Source organism: Rousettus aegyptiacus, unplaced genomic scaffold (assembly GCF_014176215.1).
Source record: "Rousettus aegyptiacus isolate mRouAeg1 unplaced genomic scaffold, mRouAeg1.p scaffold_m13_p_1, whole genome shotgun sequence".
Classification (NCBI taxonomy): Eukaryota; Metazoa; Chordata; class Mammalia; order Chiroptera; family Pteropodidae; genus Rousettus; species Rousettus aegyptiacus.
In genome coordinates this window covers 104,430,161-104,449,077 of record NW_023416284.1, presented here as the reverse complement: position 1 = coordinate 104,449,077, position 18,917 = coordinate 104,430,161, and positions in this window count along the sequence as shown.

Here is an 18,917-nt window from a genome sequence, read left to right as displayed (position 1 = left end):
GAGTGTTGAATTACAATTACTAGCATCAAATCCTAGCTCTTCTATTTACTGGTTGTCTAACCTTAGAAGAAGTCATCTTCGCCTCTTTGCTCCTTAGAGCCTTCGTCTGTATAATAGAGATTTTACTGGTTGCTATGAAGACCTATGAGTACACCTTTGGAGTATCTGAAAGGTTAACAAATATTAAATAAAGGAGGAGAAAAGGGCCCTTCTGGAGATTTGGTCTGTGAAGAGGAATCCCTGCTCCCTTTGGTGGTAGGGAACAGGTGAGAGAGACAAAGATATAGAGACAGATATCACAGAATTAAAGTAAATTTTAAAATGTTTTATACTAAACAATGGATAATATAGCCAAGATGGTTTTAATGGGCTAAAATGTAATTGTATTTAAGTTTTATCTTAGAAAGATTAGTTTAGGCTCATTTCTCCAAGGAGCAAGTGAGGCAGTATGTTGTATAATTATGTAGTGAATATGATTTTTATTATCAATTTTATATATATATAAGTGCCATTTCCCACCTATTTGATTTAATCTTAGATTTCACTCACTTTTAACCATATTGTACTCTCAGTTACCAACTCTACTTTTCAGTCTTTCCCTCCCATTGCTGAACTTGAACCCAGTTCATTTCCTGTAAGTACTTTGAGCCCATGAACTAGTGTTACTGATAGAAGAGGTGCAGTCTCTGTAATAATCAGGTTGGGAAGTTTCTTCTAACATTTCTTTAAGCACTCTGATTCTTTCCTTCACCATTCTAGTCTACCGATGCACACATCAAGGCATTCTTCATTTTTACTACAATGTTTACAGATTTGTAGCATTTTGTTTTTATTCTTTCATAGAGTTTCCATCTTTTTGCTTATATTAGCCATTTGTTTTTGAATGTTATTTACTTTTTCCATTTTTCCTTAACATATAAATCAAAATGATTTTCAAGTCCCTATCTGGTAATTCCAAAATCTGTGTCATATCTGAATTTGGTTCTGATTCTTGCTTGGTTCTTTGTTTGGACTGTTCTTTTTCTTGCCTTTTGGTATGCCCCCATCTACAACTATTTCATTCACTACTCCCAGGGTGCAGGCCCCCAGGGCCTCCAAATGATAATCTGATATGTTCACTGGGGCCCATTTTCCTGGAAGACTGCTGGTGCCTTCCATGTTAGTGTCCAGTGATACAAGAAAATTCCATTCAGCTTTTCAGAGGTTTTTTTTTTTTTTTTTTTTAAGCTCATTTCTTTAATCCCTTGTCTTGCATAGTTTAGTAATTCACCAAATTTCTAGAGAAGACTGCCACGTATTAAGATCTCTTAATTTTATTGTTATGTTGTTTCGGCTTCACATGATCACCAAAGTTTAGCTGGTTTTTATGTCCCTTGGAGGCAGTCATATCTCCAAGAAAGTCTGAATTCTGAGGTGTGCTTCCATTTTTAGAACTGGTAAGTGCCCACAGGGAAAGGTAGTTGTTCGTAAGATAATTTCTCTGAGGCTCTTATTCTTTGTCATTTTAACCCTTCTCATCCTTATTACTTCTGCAGCTCCGTGATGCCTTGAGACTGACAACTTTTTCAAGCTCTATCTGGATTTCTTCATTGTTCTTGGCAGGAATGTTGGTTTGCTGCAAACTACTTCATCCCACTTTGATGTGGAAGGTCACCAAATCATATTGTTTAAACCAACCCCTTTATAAAAATTGTTCTCATATTGTCTATTCTGCAATATTAACACTGTGGATATGTAACAAAATTAATATATTAGGTAATAAATTTCTTTAAGTTGACTAAAGCATGGACTCTAGTCAAATAGAAACATTTATTTTTTTAAAAGAAAAAGTGCTTATGAATGACATTATAGAGTTTAGCTAAATGATTATTAGCTGTAACTTCCTAATTTTATGCTATAAGCAGCACCATTTGATGAGGTTACAGAGACAGGAAAATAAAATTTCTACCCGTCAATAAAAACCTTAACTGCAATGGGGATATAAACAACAAATAAACACAGAGAAACATTGGTACAAAAGTATGAATATGTATGGATCTATATATAAGCATATTAGAAGTAGTAACTGAGTGGAGAACTGAAAGAGTTTCATAGGATATTTTACTTGAGTTTTCACATGTACAATTTTATTTTGAGAAGGAGTAGTAGGTGAAGGGCATTTTAAGTGAAGAATGACATGTTAAGGGTCACAGATATGATACAGAATGGGAATTACAGTTTAGAGTGCCTGATGGCTTGGTGGTGGCATGTCCAGGTGGTGTGAGAGTGGAACATTAAGGTTCATTGCCAACAGCCTTATACACTTCGTATAGGAATTTGGACTTTGTGCTGGCCGGGGAGAGCTATTAAATTGTTTATGTAGAGGAAGCTTGATTAGGGTCAGGGTGGCTAAAGAGGGGTTAGGTTAAGTGGTTTGTATATCATTCCACAGAGAAGAGAGTTAAAACCTTGATTGAAATCCAATATTCTTATCCTTACAATGAGCTGACTATAATATTAAGAATATAATATTATATAATAATGATGATAATATTTATTAAACACTTACTATATGTTAAGTTCCAAGTGCTTTATTTTTATCTTAATCATCACCAGAAGGCTGTGGAATAGAGAGAGTTCTGCCCAGAATGATTCACTGATTGTAAGTAGGACAAGATACTTTTCAAAGAGCCCCTGTGCTTTGATCTTTGACCCAGTCCTGCAGATGTGCCTTAGGTTCCTATTTTCACTGAAACTGGAAGAGTGAATATAAAGAGCTGTACCTTTATCACTTCGAAAAACTGAGAGACCATTTTGTGAACTTGTAATAAAATCAATTACACTATCAAGACACCTCAGCTAGAATAAAGTAGATGGCAAGGGAAGAAAAATGGCATACAGATGGAGTAAAGATCTTGAAGAAATAACATGAATGCCTTGGATAAGTTATTGCATAGACCAAAATCATACCATTGTCAGTCACAACATGTTGGTGCCATCACAGAGCATGGAAAGTAGGTACAGAGGTATACAGGGAGGATGTCAGCCTATGTGGAAATAGCGAAATGTTTTAGTATCCACCCAAAAGACTGGATGAACCATCTTAAGACTGCCAGGGGTAGGAAGCCTTTTGCAGAGTGAGATTATGAAGACTCTACTTCTATTGATTTCTCTAGTCAGTGTCCAAAATCTCAAACTACTATTAATACAATCTATATAGTTTTGGTTATATTCTCCAGGGTTGCAGTGGAAATTAGGCATAAGATAGTTGTGTTTGGTTAGGTGAGAAAATTTATAATTATACTCAGAAAATGGGAAGCAGTATGAGAAAATCAGTTAAATGCTATGAATATGACTTTCTTTAGTTGAGAATCCCTATTTCATTTTTTGTTAAGTGTTCTTTGAAATCACTTATAAGTATAAATCATTTCTGATTAAGTCAATGATTAAGGCTGAGGGTACTAACAAAGCCTTTTACTACAAATTGTTTGATATGTAAGATGGTATCCTCTGGAGTATATTTCTCCCATGAGTCTAAAGGAGCAATCATTTCAACAAAAGCATAAACTCTGAAGTGCTAGCATTTATTTCAATCATATATTGCATTACTGTTAAATGCTCAGGCAATAGAAGTAATCTATTCTGACTTCCTGGACTATTAAATTTGACAGAAGAATTGTGACTTTTGGTAGAATGTTCATCTGTTTGATGTTAACATTCTCTGGTGTGTACATTTAAAAGTGACATTTCTGAGCACTGACATTATGGATATTGGTCAATGATACATAAAAATTCTGTCTCCTTAGAAAGAAGAAAGATAACATTTCTGAGTGTTCTCAGTCTTTCTCCAGGTTTCTCCTATTTTTCTAGGACTAGAAGCGGTGAGTGCACTGGGCTAACTCTATTCCAGCCTTTCAACATTTTCTTGTTGACGGGTTATAATCAGAGTCAACCTGACTGCATCTTCAAAAACTGCTCTGATTATCTTCACCTCCCAAAGGAAGAGAAACAGGTCACTTTAGGGTTTTCAGAATTGTATACAATTGACCTATTAGGTTTCTAGTAATAGAGCTACTGTCTAGCTAGTGAGCAGGCCTTTGAGAAGATTCCTTGTTAGAACTGCAGGGAAGTTACACTGAATGGCTAAGATAAATCAGCTTAAAAAATATCCTGAACACATAACTTTAGGGTCAGACTAAATATCTGTCCTATAAATAATCAAAAGGAGATAAGATAGTGGGGAGAGGGGGATTAGAGAAAGAATGAGGGAAGAAGCAAAGGGAGGCAGAGGGCAAGTTTAAATCGAGTTGATTTATGAGAGGCATAAATTTAAATCCACAGATGATAAGAGTTCTGACAGCAAAATAGGGATAAGTTATTCCTCAAAAAGAAATGGCACTCAGGATTTCCCACTGAGAAAGAAAACTGAAAAACATAAAGAATAAAAAATTGAGGGAGTTACTTAAAAGAAATAAAACCCCATGGAAAATAACTTGGGTATTCACAATTGCTATTCAAAGATGCGCATCTTTTGAGATGAAAAGAGATTACTGTAAACATCAGGAGACTATTTTACTATTTTATCTTTTAGTTAAATGAAAGATAAAAGAGGTTGAGAAACACTATACTATTGAAGTTTGTATGAGAAAAAAGAGGATATAAATCACAGTATGCAGCTGAGTAAATGCTTATTCAGGAATGGATAATTTCTGAATTATTTATGCTCCTCTGTGAGAAAAAAAAAAAAACAAAACCCTGCTTTTCAACACATATTTGTCTGCATTTTTGAAGATTGGCTGCCAACTTCTGTTTATTAGGGGTATATGATTGCTTTCATATTGTCTAAGAAATACATTTGAAATTTATACGTGATGGATCATTCAGGCCCCCAGCAGCTAACAGATGACACAGTCAGAAGGGTTTACTTAGAAATAATTTAATAAAAAGCTGTGTACAAAGGTATGTTCAGGGAGATGGGAACTAGCAAAGGATCAAAGGGTAGCCAGACACTCCCAGTTGCAGAGGCTATTTACAGTCCTTATGCAAGAAGGAGCTACAGCTGTAGGAGACATTGCCAGATTTAAGCTAGGGGTGGGATGGATGGGAAGTGGGTCAGTAAATACTCTACTTCCTCTTCTTCCCACCTTCTGATCTTTCAGAGACTCCCATTGATTAAACCCAATGCAAAGCGAGAGGCAAGAGGACCTCTGTAATACACCATAGTCTGGTAGAGGTTTTGGCCTCTGAAATACAGTACATAAAAAGCAGATTTATTTGGTACATAAGATAATTAACAATTTGGAAAATAATTTACTTGATAAACCTATAGAAACCTACCAGATGGATGTTTTTAAACCTACCAGGTGGATTTTTTAAATTTGGAGCTGAGAAAAAAAGGTTAAGCCTAAGGAAAAAGATTTAGAAGTAATAAGTATTTGCCTCTACACTCAGGCTCATGCTAAGGTTTCTGCCTAAAACTTTTCCTTTTTTCTTTCTACCTATATATATTGAATGAGTTTATCCACTCCTGTAGCTTAAATTTCCATTATTATACATTATTATGTGGTCACTTTATAAGTCTATACTTGACATAAATGTGTATTATATTTGGCTATGAGGTTTATATATACACATTATATATATATATTCATGTCAATTAGTTCAAGTTTTTCTAATTTTTGTAGTTCAATTATTTGCTATTAATATTGATTTTTAACTGATCACTGTATCAATTATTGATAGTTATTTTAAACATTCTCCATTTGGTTGCAATTTGTCAATTTATTCCTATTTTTTTCCATTATTTCTTTACATGTATTAAAGTTATGTTACAAGCGTATAGAAATTTAGATTTTTATATCTTCTTGGGGAATTAAAATATTTTATTGTGGAAAATATTATGTCTAGTCATTCTTTTTATTTTAAAGTTCATTTTTTCTGATGCTAATGTAGTTTTCTTTTAATCAGATTTGTCTGACATGTTTCTATATTTTCATTGTCAAACTTCTTTATATTTTAGCTTTATCATAATCTACATATTATTAAGTTTAAAAAAACTTACTCTAAGTATCTTTTTCTATTAACCATAGAGTTTTAGTACACTTAATTTTATCAGGTTACAGGTATATTTGGATTTTTTACAACTGTCATACTCAAATTTGGCCCTTCCGTCCTTCCTTCTCCTTCCTTCCTTCCTTCCTTCCTTCCTTCCTTCCTTCCTTCCTTCCTTCCTTCCTTCCTTCCTTCCGTCTTCATTTTTCTTCCTTATCCCAAACAACATAAACTTAGAAAAATTTACCTCTAACTACCCCAGTGCCAGCTCATATAACACTCTTATCTTTCAATTCTACCTTGTTAGCATTATGAACTAGACATTATAGGAGACAGACTCTGGATGGCTCCTGATTTGGTGTCCAAACCTTTGTAGAATCCTCTACCCCTGAGTGTGGGCGGGACCAGTGGCTTGCTTCTAGTTAACAGAATACAGCAAAGATGATGGGATGTCATTTCCATGATTACTTTACAATATATAAAACTATTTTATTAGCAGACTTGCTCTAGAGACTCTTTGTGCTAGCTTGATAAAGTTAAAATTCCCCAAATAATGAGAATCTGTGGAAGACTCTAGAAGGTATATATGTGGCCTCTTTCCAAAAACCAGTAAGAACCTAAAGCCTTCAGTACAAAGAAGTGAAAATTTCTAGTCATCAGATAAGCTTGGAAGCAGATCTTTTCCCAGTCGAGCCTCAGATGAGACTCAGCTCTGAATCACCTGAAGTGTAGCCTTGTGAGATTCTGCATCTAAGTACTTAGCTAAACTAAGCCTGGACTTCTGACTCATAGAAACTGAGATGCGGAATATATATTAATTATATTTTGTTCTTTTCAAGTATGTTTGTTCAATTTTTATAGTTATATATATGTATATACATATTTATAATTCTCTTACTCATATTTATAGTTTTCTCTTGTTTCTTTAAACATATCTAACACATTTATATTTTTTGAGTGGTTATTTGGATATCTGAAATTTGGCAGGTCTGATCGATTCTGCTGTCTGTGATTTTTTTGGTAAAGTTCTTTTTTTATTATTATACCAATCTTCCTTATAAGTTTTATGATTTTTTTGTTGGGTCCTTAGAATTTTTTCAGTGAAATTTTTTTGGGGCATTTGTTTCAAGATAATTCCTTCAGAAGATATTGGCATTTTCTGTTGATATGAGCCTATAGCTACTTTCCATTCAACATCTTTTCAGATGAGCAAACTGATGGCTTTTGTTGTTATTGACAAGAGCAAAGAAACATTTCCAGTCTGAACTATTTTATAATAAATTCTGATTGAGAATAATAGGGCTGCAAAAGTAGTATGAATAACTTTATGCCACAAATATGCATGGGGTCTGAGGCCCATGGGAGACTCTACCTCTCTACTGAATGCCACCAAGGTTAAAATAGAATTTATTTGGAGTTCCCTTCTATATGTCAAGTTATTTCTAGTTTACTTTTTCACTTACCTGAGGGTTTCAACTTTATTTATGGATTTCCTATTAGATACCATCTCTGTTGGGCCCAGGCTTATATATGGTCCCCCATGAAATACATGGCCATCTAAACAGAAGCTTCAATGTATTTGTTTTCTAACTCTCTGGATTCCATATTTATTATTTTCCCTTTTGGTTAGTTTCATGAGGAAGGTGTTCAAGGTATTCAAATCTCTGTTCAGAGTACCTTCTAAACCCATAGAGATACATTTCTAAATGAGAAAAATATTTTAAAGCTAACATCTATTTTCTTCAATTTAATTACCAGTCTACTCTGATAGCGCTGAAAAGAGAAATTTTCAATAAGAATTAAATAAATATTCTTTGCAAAACTTATACCATTCTTTGCAAAACATATACCATTGCATAATTATGAAGATATTAAATGATGTGCTGTAGAGAAAGTTTTAGCTATTTTTTTGGAGTAAGCATGAAATCCAGGTAGTTCTGAAGGAAAATAATCATATGTTTTTTGGAACATGGGAGAATTTTGTCCCCAGTGCATACAGCATAGAAAGGTGAAGACAGAAAATAGTTTTTCTCAAATAACCGCTCAATACAGAAAGATAACCAAGACATAAATATTCACACTGTGAAATGTTATTCAAAGGCAGTATTGGTTGAATTGAAATTATTGATGATTTGTTAATGTCATTTGAGTGTTTAAATCCCTTTCCCAAATTCTAATGTTCAATAATGTCTTCTGAATACAAATAGTTGAAAACACTATTTAAAAAGAACAATGACTATCTTAAAGATTTCTCAAAATGTAATGTATAGAATGTTCATTGCTTGTTATCATGATAGATTGCAAGGAAAGAGTTCTAGACATAAATTCTTCACTGTAAAGGAAGAAAAATTTTGATCTTACATAGTATTAGTTTTTTCTTTAGGATTAATGTTTAAATGCAAGAGCTCTTTAGGAATCTGAGATAGTTCTGCCATGAAAAAGTTATGATATGAAAATCTAAGTAGTGTGTATGCAAGAAAAGGCTAAGGATCAAATCTGGAGTAAAATTATTAGTATAATTATTTTTCTTAATCATCTCAATGATTTTATTTTGTAAATTACATTAAGAAAATAAATATTTAGATAATTGATCTATATTTTTCCTTTCAAAAATATTTTTGTTTTTTTAATTATAGTTGACATACAATATTATATGAGTTTCAGGTGTATAACACAGTGAACAGACGTTTATATAACTTATGAAGTGATCACCTCGATATATCTGGTACCCATTTGAAACCAGGCATAGTTATTACAGTACTGCTGACTATATTCCCCATGCTATACTATACATCCCCATGACTATTTCGTAACTATCAATTTGTACCTTTTAATCTCATCCCTCTTTCACCCATCTCCCTACCCCACTCAATCCAGCAACCATCAAAATGTTCTCTGTATCTGAGTTTGTTTCTGTTGTTCGTCCTGTTTTCTAGATTCCACATGTAAGTGAAATCATATGACATTTTTCTTTCTCTGTCTAATTTATTCCACTCACCACAATATCTTTTAGTTCATCCATGTTGTTGCAGATGGCAAGATTTTATTCTTTTTTTATGGCTGAGTAATTTTCTACTGTATATATGTACTACCTCTTCTTTATTCATTCATGGACACCCAGGTTGCCTCCATATCTTGGTAATTGTAAATAATGCTGCAATAAACATATATGTGCACATGTTCATTTAAAGTAGTGTTTTGGTTATTTTTGGATAAATACTCAGAAGTAGGATTGCTGGGTCCTTCTTTGTCTCTTGTTAAAGCCTTTGGTTTAAAGTCTATTTTGTCTGATATTAATTAGCATTGCAACTCCACCTTTTTTGTTTGTTCATTTGTTTCCATTTTTTTGAAATATCTTTTTCCATCCCTTTACTTTTAGTCTTTGTGTGTCTTTTGACCTCAAGTGAGCCTCGCATGAGCAACGTATTATAAGTTTTGTTTTTTATTCTTTCAGCTACCCTATGTCTTTTGATTGGAGCATTTAATTCATTTACATTTAAAAATAGTTGTTGATAGATATGTAATTATTGCCAATTTACTATCCATCTTTATTATTATTTTTTCTTCTTCTTAAATAAGTCCCTTGAACATTTCTTATAATACTGGTTTGGTGGTGATGAACTCCTTTTGCTTTTTCTTGTTTGGGAAGCTCTTTATCTGTCCTTTACTTCTAAATGATAGCTTCCTGGGTAGAAATAATCTTGATTGTAGGTCCTTGCTTTTCATTTCTTTCACTATTTCCTGCTAATCCCTCTGGCCTGTAAAGTTTCCATTGAGAAATCAGTGGACAATCTTATGGGGGCTCCCTTGTAGGTAACTACTTTCTTCTGGCTTCTTTCAAGATTCTCTCTTTGTCTTTAACCTATAGCATTTTAATTAGATGTGTCTTGGCATAGGCCTGCTTGGGTTCATCTTATTTGGGACTCTCTGCACTTCCTGGGCTTGTATATCTATTTCCTTTGCCAGGGTAGGAAATTTTTCTGTCATTATTTCTTGAAATAGGTTTTCAATTCCTTGTTCTCTTTCTTCTTCTTCTGGTACCCCTATAATGTGAAAGTTGGTACACTTGATATTGTCCCAGAGGCCCCTTAAACTATTCTCATTTTGTGGGGAGTCTTTTTTCTTGTTGCTATTCTGATTGATTGTTTTCTGCTACCTTATCTTCCAAATTGCTGATTTGATTCTCTGCTTCATCTAATATACTATTGATTCCCTCTAATGTATTCTTTATTTCAGTTATTGCACTCTTCATTTCTGACTGGCTCTTTTTTGTTTTTTCTATTTTCATTTTAATGTTCCCTATTTATTTGTTAAAACTCTTACTGAAATCATTGAGCATCCTTATAACCAGCATTTTGAACTCTGCATCTGGTAGATTGCTTGTCTCCATTTTATTTCTTTTTCTGGAGCTTTGTTTTATTCTTTCATTTGGGGCATGTTTCTTTGTCTCCCATTTTTCCTGTGTCCCTGTGTTTGTTTCTGTGCATTAGGTAGAGCTGTTATGTCTCCTGGTCTTAGTAGAGTGGCCTTATGCAATAGGTGTTTTATAGGGCCTAGTGACTCAGACTCCTTGGTCACCTGAGGCAGGTGCTACAGATGTGTGTCCCTTGTATGGGTTGTATGTACTCTCCTGTTGTAGTGGGACCTTGGTTGCTATTTGCATGTAGATGGGAGAGATTGACCCTCAGGCCGATTGGTTGTGAAAACTGATTGGTGACTACAGTAGAGAAGCTGTTGTCCAGAGGCTGACCCAACAGAGCAGGACTTTCTTTAGTAAGACTCTGGTGCCTACCCACACTGTCCTCTGAGTGTGTCATTACTGGATGTGGCCAGGTGGTGCTCCGGTTCTTTCCTAAGCAGCCACCAAGCATATTGCCCAAGGGCCTCCTAGGAGACATCCCATTGCAGGCCAAGTTCAGCTGCAGCCCTTTCTTTGCACAGAGCCACCTGGCATGAGCCACAAAGTGATCTGCAGGTGTCTTCTACCTGTGCTGGCCTTCAAGATGCCTGGGACAGGCTAAGCTGTGAACTGAGGCTGGGTACCTTAGTTCTGAGCTTGGCGCTGCTTAGCAAGAGGTATGGGACATACCAAAGCAAGGGGCTGCTTGTTTGGGTTTATGAATATTTGAAAAATTTAGGAAACTCTACAGCATGAGCCAAGATAGACTGTCCACTTTGGCTCAGGTGGCTTCACAATTTGGGTGGGGCAGGGTTTCAGGTAATCACCAGAACAGGGCAACCAGTGTTAGCCAGGTTGATAGAGACTCAGATATGGTGCCCACCTGCATGTTCAAACTGGGTGAGGGGAAAGCTCAACAAAAGAACAATGACTTCTGCCAGCACTTCTGTCTGGGAAAAAGCTGCCCCTTCAACCCTTACCCTGAAGCCAGATAATTCAGTTCTTCCCTGTATGTCCCTGGCACCTTTCTAGCTGCTGCCTCAACACTGGAGCTCAGAGTGAGTGAGTTTGTCAGCAAGTCTGTAAATGGGCCCTTTGAGAGGAATGCCTGGAATTCCTACAGCCCTCTGTCTCACCTAGCCACAATCTCCACTGTTTTTCACAGCCAGAATTTGTGGGAAATTTTTTTTTCAGCGCTGGTGCTCTGGACAGGGGAGCTGGGTGTGGGGCTGGGAACCCTCACTCTCTGGGGGGACCTTGGGCAGCTGAAATAACTCTTCCAATTCTCAACTACCACATGTGGATGTGGGGCCAGCATATTCCACATCTCCGCCCCTCCTACCAGTCTTGATGTGGCTTCTTCCATGTAGCCCTAGTTTTAGGACTTCTGTTCATCTAGACTTCAGGTGATTCTCATTGATGGTTGTTCATAGATTAGTTGTAATTTTGATGTGATTCTGAGAGGAGATGAGCATAGTGTTTACCTACTCTGCCATCTTGACTGGAACCCCTTTGGCCCACAATAGATCTACATTTAAATTGCAAATGTATGACTTTTTATCTACTCCATATTCAGAATGTATTATTACCTTAGATTTAAGTTTAGATTTGTGAAGCTAACTTCTACACTTTCTTATTTTATAGTCATAATTTTTTTACAAATGGCAACCAAGTGGTTCCCTGATCCTATCATAAGGTTTCAACCATAGGATCAGGGAACCACTTGGTTGCCATTTGTAAAAAATTATGACTATAAAATAAGAAAGTGTAGAAGTTAGCTTGATTATCTAGAGTTGATAATTATATAAGAAATAGGTATTGAGGCATGCTATATTTAAATTTATATAAATAGTTGATCTGAAATTCAAATGTAACTGAAAGTCCTATTTTTTACCTGGCAGCTCTATCTCTGACATCACCTATAGCTACAAACATTCTCTCTTTCTCTAGCTGCCTCTCACTCTTGCTTTTTCTTCTTAACTTGATTTTAGTCACACTGTCTTCCTTCTTCCAGATACATTCCCAGCTCACATCTTGGACCTCTTTTTCCAAGTGTTAACAGGAGTTGAGAGATGGCTCAGGTTGGGAAAGATGACTTTGGCAATCCCCTCCCAAATCATGAATTATATCACCCACTCAAACTATCACAAATACACATGCAATCACAATATTGATTCATCTAATTTATCCAAAAGGTGTTTACTGAGTACCTTCGATGATTCAGGTACTGTTATGACTCTGAAGACATAGCATTGACAAATAGAGATAACATTCCACCTCATGAAAAATACATTTTAGCAGAGAATGTGTCAGAAATATGTTAAACAGGATAAGTGTTGTGAAAAATAAAGATATGAATGGGGTCGGGAAGTAATTAAGGTGGTGATGGAAGCCTCACATAAAAAATGTTTGAGAAGAGACCCACAGGACTAAAAGTAACTAGACACATAATATATAGGGAAGGAGAATTTCAGGCAGTTGAAACAGCAGCACCAAGCATGAGGAGATCATGCTCGGTGTGTCTGAGGAGTAGCCAGGAGGCTGGTGCTTCTGAAGCATCATAAGCAAAGGGGTGAGTGTAGATGAGCAGAGAACTGATGGGCAGCAGGTCCTAGAGTGACTTGTACAGTATTTTAATAATTTAAGATTTTTTTTTTTGCGTGAGATAGGGAGCTTTTGGAGATTTCCAAGAAAAGAGCTGTAAGCTGATTCATACTTTAGAAGAGCCACTTTGATGTCCTCATGGAAAAGACTATAGACAAAGGCATAAAAAGCAGCAGAATCAGTTAAGAGGCTGTTGCACTAATCTGGGTAGAGATAAACCAGAGTGGTGATGGTTGGCTGTGGGAACATTGCAAATGAGATATATTTTTAAGTAGAGTTAACAGGATATTCTGGATGTGGTAGGTGTGAAAAAGAGAAGACTGAGAGATGGTTCCAGGATTATATGTAAGTAGAGGACAAATTTGCTATACAAAGCTGCAGGTAATCCTATCACTGTCCTACTAAATTGACTATAAATCTTTTAATTGAAAAAGAAAATATATTCTTATTCGTCCAAAACCATACTTTTTAGAGATTTAGGGCAATTTTCTTCCAAAGTTGTTGCCATACAAATTTGTCATTGTAAATGGTCTGATTTCTGCTTCAAGTTCCCTTTACCTGAACCTGGAGCCAAGTAGAAAGTTAAGGAAAATACCATGCAGCATTTTAATGTAAGTTCATATAAAATCTTCACATTCTTTTCTTTTTTGCTAGTGTTTATCTCATTATAATCTATTTTGTAATAAACTTGCCTCTTTGTGAAAAATGTATTTTTTCTCACTTTTGACCAAGACAAACAAAATTTTCTATATACAAGTGCATTTTCTTGAAAAAGTTTTGCTGACTATTCACTATGTGTATCATGCTTGAAGGTGTTAAAAAAGAAAATATCTGACTTCAGGATATGAGAAATGACTTAAAATAAAAAGTAATAGAAGAAAATGAAAAAATTGGCACAGGTAAATTGATGAACTGTGATTAATAATCACTAAATTTTATAAAAAGCATTTACTATATATTAGTCACTATTCCTTTTAATTCTTAACAGCTCTCTGAGGTAATTGCCTTATTATCTTTATTTAACATATGAAAGAACAAAGGCACAGAAAGGTTAAGTCCAAGGTCTTATAGGTAAGAATTTCTGGAGTCAGAATGTAAGCCCAGGGACTTTTATTATTGAATCTGCATTTTTAACTGCATTTCTACCTCTGAATGTTATAAAAAATAGGTACTATTTATCATAAAGGGAGTCACAACATACCTTGCAATGTTTAGCCATATCTATGTGTTAGAAATGAGATTTGAGATATCACTATGAGATGAGTAGTTCTGAAATTCCTTTACTAAAATCTGCAGTCTTAGACACCTTCTGACAAGAAAACAGTTTTAATGATACCCTAAAATTTAAGTTCTATAATTTTATGATTTTCCCCTTCAGAGTAGAAAGCAATTTTTCCTTTGTCATTCACATGCCAAAGACATAAGGTAAAATTTTTCTTACTGAAATATCTCATACATCTGTATGTTCATATAATGCTCAGAGAATATTAACTATTTCCTTCTGCAGCATACGAAATGCAGTAATTTTTATTCTTTCCATTTTTAGCCATACAGAAATAAAGCATAGCAAGGCATAGAGGCATATACATTCTAGATGGTGATAGATAATTTAAAGAATTGTGTCCTGTGTCTAATTGTACAATGTATAGCACGTCAATTACATACCACAAATGTTTCCTCATGCTTGTTTCTCAGAGGGCTTTAATAAAACTTGGAACATATTTTAAAATAATCAGTTTGTTGCTGATCAGCTTTAGCTCTTTCTTGAGTGCAATAAGTTGGTAGCACCTATAATACTGGCTTGTCTGCAAACATAGGAAATTGTAGCTTTTAATTTTTTTCCAGTTTAATTTACTTTTCTACTGCAGTAATAAAAAGGCTTGGATAATGATTATGCTTATAGTTTTATAATATATTTGATTTCATCTACTGTTAAAGTAAGAACATTTACTTTTTCCTTATACTTGTCATGATAGCTTTGTTTTTATTTCTTGAAACTTTCCTGCCAAGGTCTCATCATATATATACAATATTTTAATCTCCTATTTTGTATACAGTGGGAGGGAAAACATTTGGATAGGAATAAAACATAAGCCTAAACTGTCTCCAGATTTACCAACTAACTCCATCTGTAATCATCTTTTATTTCTTTCTTCTCAATAGGTAGGAGGAATTCTCTCACTAACACCTCTTCTTCTGCTTTGGATCCCAAACACTAGTCAATCTTTGATAAATTAATTTGAATAAATGAATGTAAGTATGTATGAATGAATGCATTCTTTACTGCCTTTGAAATGGCAGGCTAAGTTGGGACCCTGTCTCACTTTGACCAAAGCCCCAAATATCAAGAACCACTCAACTGATGTCAAGAATTCCAACACTCAAAGCAAGGTGCAAGACAATTTAAGCTTATTTACAAAAGAAGTGGCTTAAAACCAAAGTTGGAAGCTTCTTGGGGAGAATATAAAACAGTGTGATTGAAGAGATCAGAGCATTAGCATAGCCCTGAAGTCATCTTAAAGAGGCTGTCTGAGGAGGTTGTCTGATGGTCAGTGGGGCACTCAGTGTATCTATGCAAAGATGGACCACCAAGAATCAGGGGCTGAAGGAGGAGCTGTAAATGTTCACTTGTAGAGTAAACTAACACTTTCAGATATTTGCAGATAAGAACACTAGCAATGAGATGACATGTTTCTGAAAGGGTCTCACAGACTGACTTGAGACATTATATAGTGGTTTAAGCTCAGCCTTTTAGTTAACACCACATAACACATTGTTCTACAAGCCATTCTCCATGCCCCCTTCTTCCACAAGAACTTAGACTTCATTAAATTATTTCTTCATGTGTTCCACAGAATTTTAGGCCCACACCCTTTTAAACTACAAAGAGTTTTCCAGGAACAAATGAGTTTTCAAATTTCACAGTTATATTTGCCTCTTGGAGCAACACAAGGCAAATTGACATATAAAGGCTCTCAGAATTCCTGTAAAAAGTGAGTTGTCAACCTTGATATATGACCTCAGAAATCCTTAGACAAATAACCTTTAATAATATCCCATTTTTTTTCTGCAATATTTTCTTCCTCATGCAGGCTGTCTTTTCAATTTTTCCTTACTTCCCCACTGTCAAACAAACAACAAAATTAACCAACTCACTTGTTAACCTTATATGAGATACTCCTATCAGACATTTGTGGTAAGGTATTCAATGTTTGGGCTCTTCTCCTAACTTTGCTTTATACAGTGACTTCTGGATTTTCATTCATGTTGTTTTTATGGAAACAGCTCTTGAATAGAAGGGCAAAGAATCAGAAGGAAGGAAGCTAAGAGGAGAGAGGAAGGAAGGTGCTAAGATTTTCCCAATTTTTTTCCCACAATATCTCTTACTGTTGCCCAGGTTGAATCTCTCATTTGTATGGCCATCCTCTTACAGAAATTCTTGCTTGTGTCACTTAATTATCTTTTTATATGGCCAGTGAGATTATAAACTCAACAGTAGTCAAAGGACTATGTGATAGCCATGTTTGTAATCTGGTGGCAGGGTGCTAATAATAATACTCCACTATACAGTACTTTTATTTATAGTGTTTCTTGTACATATCATCAAGTTTTATCCTTTAGAGGCCTATAAAGCATGCATTGTCCTGTTTTTGTCAATGAATTAATAGATGTTCTAAGAGATTAACTGGCTTATCCAAGTTTGTAGAGTTAGTAAATAGAATCTAAACACAAACTCAGACCTCTGGATTGCAAATACAGTGCTCTCTTAGGATGTGACAGCCAAATGCAGAGCACTCAATGAATGTTCTTTGGGAAAAATACTTCGTTACAACCCCTTAAAATATATATGCCCAATAATAAGTTTGAAAATAAAATTTAGGTAAAAGTTGCCCATTTCAAAACTTAGTACCATAGCTAATTAGGTTTAGTTCTGTTACTAATCTGTAACTGGAATAATGTCTGAAATAGTTTCATATGTCTGAAAAAGTATTCAAATAATTATTAGGTATGTGGGAGATAGTCAACTACTATGATCATAACAGATTTAGTGTTTAAAAGTTATCTATATTTTTTTGATGAGGTGATTGAACTTTAAGCATTTTTTTAATATAGATGCATTTTTTTCTATAGATATTCTATAGGAATTATATGCTATCTTAATTTAAATGCAAGTTAGTAGTTCTGTAGATATGGTCATGAGTTGATCTTTACTATAGATAATATTATAAACCTTTAATATTTTAAATTAAAATGTATAATCCTAAATGACATATTTAAAATTAAGTCAAAATCTAATGCAGCTTATACATATATTTATATACATATTTTATGTATATTTATATATTTATTTTTAAAATTAATTATTTTTTAAAAATTATTAAAATTTTAATTAGTTTCAAGTATACAGTACATTGATTAGACATCTATATATTTAGTAAAATGATCTCCCCAATTGCTTCCTCCCTCCCCTGACCCTTCACCTAGCCAATGTATTAATGCCAATTGCATTCATTATGCCCTTCTTCCCATCCCCATGATCATCCATCAACTACTAATTTGTACTTCTTTAACCCTTCACCCCATTCTCTCAGCCTCCCAAACCCCGCTCCCCTCTGGCCATCACCAAATTTTCCACTATATTTGTGAGTCTGTTCTGGATTAGTTTGTTCTTTTTATTTCTTAAATTCCACATATAGGTGAAATCTATAGTTTATCTTTCTCTGTCTGACTTAAATATCTTCTAGGTTCATCAAAGCAATATCTTTCTCCTTCCTTTCCATATGTAGAGGTCTTGTTTTCTTATCCTTTCAGCTACTCTATTTTTTCGTTGGAGCACTTAATTCTTTTTCATTTAAGGTACTTATTGATAGGAATGTAGTTGTTATCATTCTTTATTCCTGTTTTTTGATATATATATATATATATATATATATATATATATATATATATATATACACACTTTTTTTTTTTCTTTAAGAAGATCCTCCAACACTTCCTGTAATTCTGGCTTGGTGGTGATAAATTCCTTTAGCTTATTTTTGTCTGGGAAGCTCTTTATCTGACCTTCAACCCTAAACGAAAGCTTTGCTGGATAAATTACTCTTGGTTGTATATCCTGAGTCTTCATCCTGTTGCATATGTTTTACCAAGCCCTTCTGTCCTGCGTAGTTTCTTTTGAGAAATCAACTGCTAGTTCTATGGGTGTTCCCTTATGTGTAATTATTTATCTCTTGCTGCTTTTAATATTCTTTCTTTGTATTTAACCTTTGGCATTTTAATTATGATGTGTCTTGGCATGGACATCTTTGGATTCCTGAGTTTTGAAATTCTCTGAGCTTCCTGGGGTTTTATGTTCATTTCCTTCACTAGGTTAGGGAAGTTTTCTACCATTATTTCTTCAAACAGCTGTTCGACATTTCGATTTTCTTCACTTAGGCTGATCAGATGAAAATTTGGAGCTTTAATAGTGTCCCATATCCTCTTTATATTATTTTTATAGTTTTGGCATCTTTTATCTTGCCATTCAGTTTGAGTGTCCTGATTGGCTTTCCTAGATAGGGTATATGATCCCCTTCTTTATTCACTTTGTTTATTCCATTTAATATACTTCTCATCTCAAATAATGTGTTCTCCATTTAAGATTGGTTCCCTTTTATACTTTCCATTTTCATTTTTACATTTTTTTTTATCTCTATGTTGGTGTTCTCTATATTCCCCAAAAGTTCATTGAGCATATTTATAACTACTGTTTAGAACTCTGAATCTGTTAGATTACTTGACTCCATTATATCTAGATCTCTGTTCTCTTCTCTTATATGGTTTCTGGTTCTTTGTCTTCCCATTTGGGTTGCCTTTCCATATCTGTTTCTATGTACCAAGCAAA